Source organism: Arachis stenosperma, chromosome 4 (assembly GCF_014773155.1).
Source record: "Arachis stenosperma cultivar V10309 chromosome 4, arast.V10309.gnm1.PFL2, whole genome shotgun sequence".
NCBI classification, from domain to species: domain Eukaryota; kingdom Viridiplantae; phylum Streptophyta; class Magnoliopsida; order Fabales; family Fabaceae; genus Arachis; species Arachis stenosperma.
This window is the reverse complement of record NC_080380.1, coordinates 129,695,818-129,704,128: the sequence shown is the minus strand read 5'-3', so window position 1 is coordinate 129,704,128 and position 8,311 is coordinate 129,695,818. Positions and strand designations below refer to the sequence as shown.

General features: G+C 31.0%; 1 pseudogene; it reads left to right on the top strand.

Moving 5' to 3' along the window:
* Positions 1-4,611: 4,611 nt before the first annotated feature.
* LOC130975512 (uncharacterized) lies at positions 4,612-7,097 on the top strand (annotated as a pseudogene).
* Positions 7,098-8,311: the final 1,214 nt, after the last annotated feature.

Genomic DNA, 8,311 nt, shown 5'->3' with positions numbered 1-8,311 from the left:
TTGATTTTTCATACTTTACTAATCCATAAACATAAAAGAAGTTACCTACACTGTATAAATGATCGTTCTATTCCAAGCATAGGTTCATTAAGTCTATACTGAACTAGTCAGATACTTTATACAGAACTAGACCTCAAACACAAACTAGTCACGGCCTCAGGCCCAAGCAATTCAATCAACACCCAATTCACCATAATCCAGCCAATCAGTTACAAACACAAGTAATGAGGTTCAAACACAATCAAGAGCAATTACATCAAGTATAGCAATTAGCAGCTAAACAGAATTATTCAGATAATCAATCAATTATTCACAGCTATTAAATCTATTTGCATTTATTCAATAAACTTTGTAGGCATTCTTAAATTAAAATCGTTTAACTTAAACCCCCTACCTCGTGTCGCTTTAATAATGAACTCAAGACAACAGCAGTAGGATTTCGGATGATTCTTCACTCTCCTAGCAGTAGCAGTGGCAGTGACATTAGAACTAGAAAAGCAACACTGACAGTCCTCTCCGACAGCAACAATAATAATTCGAAATTTCGGTAACTGACAAAGAATAGAATGGTGACAAGGTAGCAGAAATAAGATGACCATAAAGTAAAAGTGGAAGTAGAACAAGTTAAGGAGTGAAGGACCTAAACCGAAATAGAGTCTGCAACGACACCTCCATCACTGGCCCCAACGGCAGTAGCGTATAGCTCCAGTAGCAACCACCATGGTATCGTGGCTTTAGTAGTAGTTTTCGATGGCAACAACGGCGTACAGCTCGATCGGAACCTCCGTCTCCAGCAACGGCAGCAGCGATATGAGCCCCTATCTTCCCCGTCACGTCTTTCTTCTCTGCGAACTCCTATCTCTCTCTCTTTGAGCTTGTCAGCAGTGGCAGAAGTGGTGGCAACGAACCCTAGCAGTAGCGGCAGGGGATCGGTCGCAATGGAGGCAGCAGTGCGGATAATATCTCCTTTTCTCTCTCGAACGCGGGCTCTCTTTCTCTCGTGCGATAACGACAGTGACGGTGGCAAGGATTCCCACCGGCACCATCTCCCTCTTCTCCTCTTCCCTCTGCGTCCCGTTCTCCCTCAATCTCTCTTCCTCTGTTTCACTAGTTCTCTCAAGAACTCCCTTTCCTTCCTTCTCCATTTTTCCCCTTTCTTGCTGAACATATGTGTGTGTGCGTTGTGTTTTAATTTAGGGATTTAGGGTATAAATTTAGGAATTTAGCTAGTGAAATTAGGATTTTATTTGGTAATTCTAGAATTAGGGTAAAATATATACGAGTAATATAACAATTTTACAAAATATTTGAGATAAAATAACAATTTAAGATTCAAATATAGTACTATAAAGATTACTTTCCTAACGAATAAGATTTTATTTATCAACATATCAATGAGCTCAAACAATTATTTTTAATTTAAATTATAAAATAAACATACTAATTATAATAAAAATTGTACATAAACATTAATTAACTTAAACGCAAAAAGTATTTATAAAAATTAATTTAATTATTTTCTAGTAAATTAATCTCTAAGAGCTCAAACTAATAAAATAAATAATAATTTATTCATAATAGAAATTTCTTAAATTTAATTATATAACACTTCCATTACTGAATTCTAATTTGAAATTATAAAAAAAATAACCAATTATAAAAATAACACAAGAATTATAATTAACTTAATTCAAAATATTTAATAAAACTAATCTAATTATTCTTAATTAATCAATTTCTAAAAATAAAGAGTTCATATTAATAAGATAAGTCATAACATTTTCATAATAAAAATTATCTAAATTAGATTGTACAATTCTTTCTTATTTTTTAATTACTAACATTATACAAAATATTTAATTATAATAAAATTACTTAAGAATCTTATTTGATTTAAAATGAAATTATCTCTGAATCTATTTAATTATTTCTAATAAAATAATTTCTAAAATATAAAGTTTTAAACTTAAAAAAATAAAATCATAATTTATTCATAATTAGATTTTAAAAAATGCGGGATGTTACATTCTATCAAACTTACAAAAATTTTCGTCCTCGAAAATTGATCTAAGATGAAGAAAAGATTCATATTCACATCCCCTTTTGAATATTTTAAAGATAATAAGAAAATTATATCACAAACACAGAGGAAAATATATTAGGTGATGGAAAAGTTGATAAAAATAATTTGATGCAAATGTTGGTATATAAGAAGTTGATGAAAATGAAAATGTCAGCCTATTTAGAGGTGATGATTATATGATGTATCTTAAAAGAAGAAAAATGATAAAGAGTTCATGTGTGAATGTTGAGTCTGATCATTATCTTGGGGAAGAAATTCATCCTCAAAATGATCCTAACTTTAATGTCTTGAAATGGTGGAAGAGCAATCAGATGAAATTTAAAGTTCTTGCAAAAATAGCCAAGGATATATATGCTATTTCGGTGTCCACTGTTGCTTTTGAATATGCTTTTAGTACAGGTGGTCATGTAATTTCTCCTCATAACGGAAAGCTCAAAGAAAGCATAATTGAAGCTTTGATGTGTGACCAAAGTTAGTTGTGGGCAGCTTTAGGAAGTAAAGATGATAAATTACTTAATATTCATTTATGTTAACTTTTTATTTAATACTAATTGATTATTAATTTCTATCTCTTCGATTTTAGGTTTAAATCTTGACCAAGGTAGCAAAAATCGCGTCTTTAATCGTAGGAATGGACGATTTTACATTTCTGCAAGTGTTGTGCGTGTCCATTTCTACTTGCATCCCTAATGAAACTCAGAAACATGGAATCGCCACGAAAGATTGTGGGATCGTGAAATCATCTTCGTCTCTACCGCTTCAGAAGCGAGACAATTCAGAAGATGAATAGCAGCAGGTTTGAGAGGATCCGTCTGGCCCAACCCGAATCCAACCAAAAAACCCTTTGATTTCTACACCGCCTTAGTTCAATCTTTCCAATTTCTATTTTAATTTGAAATAATGTAACCTCCATGTCACTCTCCTAGACTCCTACTCTTCCTGACTGGTTGACTCCCACTTTCTTAACCTATCGCATTCCAGTTCTGCATTTTTATGATTTTTATTCTGGGATTCTGCACTTTTGCGGTTCTGGCATTGTTGCCTTCTCGACGATAAGTTAGCATCTGCAACTCTGCTGTGTGTATGTAAGGTCCTCGACTCCCTTTCATGCTTCTTGATTACTTGTTTTTGTCTAATACTCTAATACACATAGTTTCAATTTTACAATAAGTGCATAATTAATTGATTTTAGTTTCTTTACCATCATTATATTCAACAAATTAGCAAATAAATTGTAGTTGGCTCGTTGCCAATATGGTATGATACACTTACAAATATTGAAAATTTGGGAATCAGGATTAGGACATTAGGTGCATATGCTCTTTACCTGTTATTATTATTCACAATTCACAAAGAATGAAGAGTGATATATTTCAATTGCTACAAGATAAAGCCTAAATTCTTACATTACATAGTAACATAGTTAATTATGTATTCGTTTATATACTTTACTTATGAATGTTTAACACTTTATTTTAAGTTTTGACGATGTGCTCTATTTAATTTCAATACTTTAATTTAGTTGTTATTGGATATGAATAAGAATTGTGGTATCAATTTTATTTGCTTTTTGTTTTTAATTATGAAAAACACTGTTGCTAATATCACTTTGTGGATATGTGAAAAGGATTACAGGCCTGCAGCTGCTTCTTCTCAAAGTTACTAAATCTAGTGAAGTATCTCAGGTTCTTAACTCTCAAATTTAAAGACTCTGAGGTAAGCTTCTCAAATAATTAAAATAGAATTTAAGCTTGCTACTACAAATCAAATAAGTAATATAATCTACTTTGAATTGTGAACTTGCTGACATCAAATTGGAGTTTCTTATACCAACTATATTATTAGGTAGTAGATAATAGAACAAAGTTATTGATTAAAATAAAGATCATTTATATTATTATTTAGATAATAGTGGCATGTATGTTTATTTGTTCAATTGACTAGCATTAGTAGATATATATGTTTTTGTATATAATTTTGGTTTAGAAGAAAATTTATAATTCCATCTTGTTAAAGGTTGTTAACTATTTAATGAAATTAGTGACACTATTCGACATTCATATAAGCCTTTGTGTAGTAATATTTAGCATATTTAGCTCTCGTACTGTAATTGGTAATTTGTTGATCCAATTAATGTGTTTGAGAGTATGGGTAGGAATTTATGTTACAAGGGACACGTTCATACCTTTGGTAATGTTTAGTATGATTTTATTTTCTCTTTGATGCTAGCTAGCTAGGCACGGATGAAACAAATATTTTGGGGTTCACGTTCATGATCTGTTCAACAAGTGAATTTATTGCATTATTGATAGTAATATACTAATATTTAAATATTTTCACTTGCTAATGCGTTCATTAGTGTAATGTATATGAATTTGTTCAAATTTTATTAATGTACCGTATTATTAGTTTATTACTACTATATTTGGGGCTTTAAGCCCCTCCTTCATAAAAATAGTATTCTCACTTCAAAAATCCAGTTTAGCTTTAAGGGATTAATTGTTTACTTCAATTTATTTAGGTTTAAAATGGCATCAAATGCGAATAATGGTGAAAATAATACTGGGGCTAAAACTGTTTGTGGTGGTGCATCCGAGAATATTGCTAAAAATACTCTAGAAAATAGGAGTGACAAAGCTTGGAAGCATGGGATTTATATTAATGGAGATGCTAAGAAAATAAAATGCAAGTATTGTGATAAGGTGGTGACAGGAGGAGTGTATAGGTTGAAACATCATTTGACAGGAACAAAAAAAGATGTTGAATCTTGTATGGGTGTTTCTAATGAGGTTAAAAAGGATATGTTTGATATTGTTGTTGGTTTTCAAAAAAATTTGGTTAAGAAGACAAGAGACTTTGAGAAAAAGATACAAAGTAAAGATGAAGGAGTAGAAGAAGAAGGGGATGCTTTAGTTGGTGAGAAGAGAAAGGGAAAAGAAATAGAGACACCAGCAAATCTCTTCAAGAAAAGGGGTGTGAGCACTCAAACAACAATCAACTCTATTTTTAAGAAGGGTTTAAGGGAAGAGGCATGTGATGAAATTGCTTCGTTCATCTACAATAATGATATTCCTTTTAATGTTGCAAGGTCTGAAGAATATCATAGCATGTTTGAGAAGGTTGCCCGCCATGGATTATGATTCAAGCCACCCTCTTATGATGAGTTAAGAGGAAAATTATTGAAGAAAAAAGTAGAGTCAACCAAACTAACATTAGAAGAACATAAAGCTGAATGGAAGAAAACTGGATGAACTATTATGACAGATGGTTGGATGGATAAAAGAAGGAGAACTATTCTCAACTTTCTTGTGAATAGTCCTAAGGGAATTATTTTCTTGAAATTCATTAATACTTCTGATATATGCAAAATAGCTGAAAAGATATTCAAGATGATTGATGAAGTTGTAGAGGAAGTGGGAGAAGAGAATATGGTTCAAGTTGTAACTAATAATGCAGCTAACTACAAAAAGGCATGACAAATGTTGATGGAAAAGAGAAAGAAACTTTATTGGACTCCTTGTGCCGCTCATTGCGTTGATTTGATGCTTGAAGATTTTGAGAAGAAGCTAGCTCTTCACAAAGACACCATTGCCAAAGGAAGAAGACTTACCACTTATATATATTCTAGAACTTCTCTAATTTCCCTTTTGTAACAACACACCAAAGGAAGAGATTTGGTGATACCAGGTATGACACGATTCGCTACTTTTTACCTTACTTTGGGTAGTCTTAATGAGAAAAAGAATCCAATAATTAGAATGTTCATCTCGGATAAGTGGAAGGCAAGCAAGTGTTCAAAGACATGGGATGGGAAAAACATTGAAAATATTGTTTTGGATAAAACGTTTTGGAAAAACATTATCCATTGCTTGAGAGGTGCTTATGCTCTTCTTCACGTGCTCCATATAGTGGATTCAGAGGAAAAATCAGCTATGGGATACATGTATTCTGAAATTGATCGTACTAAAGAAAAGATTAAAAATGCTTTTCAAAGTGTTAAAGCAAGGTAATAAAACTAGTAATAAGTAAATATTTTTCTTTCAATATTACCATTTAATTATTTACTAATTAGGTAATTGTCTAATTCACTATTTCTATGTTCTTTTTAGTTATAAGCCTTTGTGGGATATTATTGATGCAAGATGAGACAAGCAACTCTTTAAGCCTTTGCATGCCGCAGGCTATTATTTGAATCTACAAATTCATTATAGTCCTAATTTTAAGGTTGAGTATGATGTTAAAAAAGGACTTTATGATTGTTTGGATATACTTGTGGGAGATTCTGCACTCATTACAATTATTGATAGTCAACTTGAAGATTTCAAGGATAAGACTAAATTTTTTGGTAGAGATGTAGCCAAGAATGCTCTCAAAACCAAAACCCCTTCACAATGGTGAGATTCTTATAGGGATGAACATCCAGAACTTCAAAAGTTTTCTATCTGTGTCTTGAGCTTGACTTGTAGTTCATAGGAATGTGACCGCAATTGGAGTGCTTTTGAGATGGTAAACTTTTAATTTGATACTAGTTTAGGGATTTATTTTTTAAATTATAAAATTAGTTAATTATTCAATTCTATTATTTTCTAATTAGCATATGTATTTATTTTAAATAAATGCTCATAAATTTTGATATTATTAGGTTCACACAAAAAGGAGAAATAGTTTGAAGACAAGCACTATGAATGACATTATTTTCCTGATGACCGATTCAAGATTGGCAAGGAAGAAGCCATCAAGAAACACTGCTGACTATAGTCTTGAAGACTTAGATTCAGATGAAGAATGGATTGTGGAAGATGAAAATATAATAGAAAATTTGGAGGAGTTTGACACACAAAATGATGTAAACTTAGCCCCTCAAGAAGATGAAGGTAAAAATGAGAGTCCTTTGATTGATTTGGAGATTCCTCTTCTTGATGATGATGATTTCAATGAGCTTCTCAACTTTTCTCTTAATGAAAATCAAAATGTTGGAGAACATGATGATCATAATGTTAATGAATTGTTCTAATCTTTATATTTTTTTAGTATGATATTATGTTATGTATTTTATATTTGTGATGTTGCATATTAGCCTTGTGGCTAGTTTATATTGTTATTTTTTAACTTTACAAATGTTGCATTTTGTTATATATTTATGCTACTTTAGCTTTATTTTATCATCATGTTATTATTTATGATACTTTTTGTCAAATTTAAATTCTCATTTTTTTATTTAAATTACTTAATTTTATCATATTATATTGCTCTTATAATTGATATTGACAAATTTATATATTTAGTAAAATCTTACATTCCATTTTACGATTTTACACTCTACGATTTTTAATTATCTTTCCGATTCTATGTAAAATCTCGATTTTCACTACCTTGATTCGACCTCCAAACCTTTAATGATGATGATGTGGAAAGTGATCAAGAATAATGATTGAAGACTCTTATATTTAATGATGTAATATTTTTATTATGGTGTTAAATTTGTAGTGATCAAACATTAACTTTTTAAATTTTAAGTTATTTGATATTGTATTAATCTTATGTTTGTATTTTATTTAGGTATGAATTTTAAATTTTTATCTCAATTTATATATAAATATGTAAAATTTAAAATGTTATTTAATTTTTATAGGAGCGACGCGGGTTAGGGTAGAACAACCTACTATCCGCGGGTAGGGGTAGGGTGGGTAGTAGTAGAGTCAAAGGAGGGCGGAGCAGGGTCGAGTAGAGCAAAAACCCGCTCCTACCTACCCCACTGCCACCCCTATCAATTGGTTCTTAATTTCATTTTCCTTTTTATTTGTGTTCCGAATTTTTGTAAAAAAAACCTGCAAGTTTAGAATAATCTTTGTAGAATTTTTCAGCTTCTTCAAGCATGTTAAAAATCATCCCAATTTTTGGAACAAGCTACTCATCAGAATCACACAGAAACTAAAAATATATCGAAGTTGTTCCAAAATACACCATACTAGAATCTAAAATACACCAAAACTTTGAACAAAACAAATTCATCAAATAATAAAATCAGATTCAGAACTCGTACATAACATTCAAATTCAAACTATCAACCATGAACAACAATTTTTAGGAAAAAAAATAAAATGATTCAACTACAGAATCATAAACAACTAACAAACTATATTAAATAGATTCAAACCACACTTTTACTTGATTCGATTCAAAATAATAATACAATTCGGCCTAGTTCAATTGAAAGTCTGAACCTAA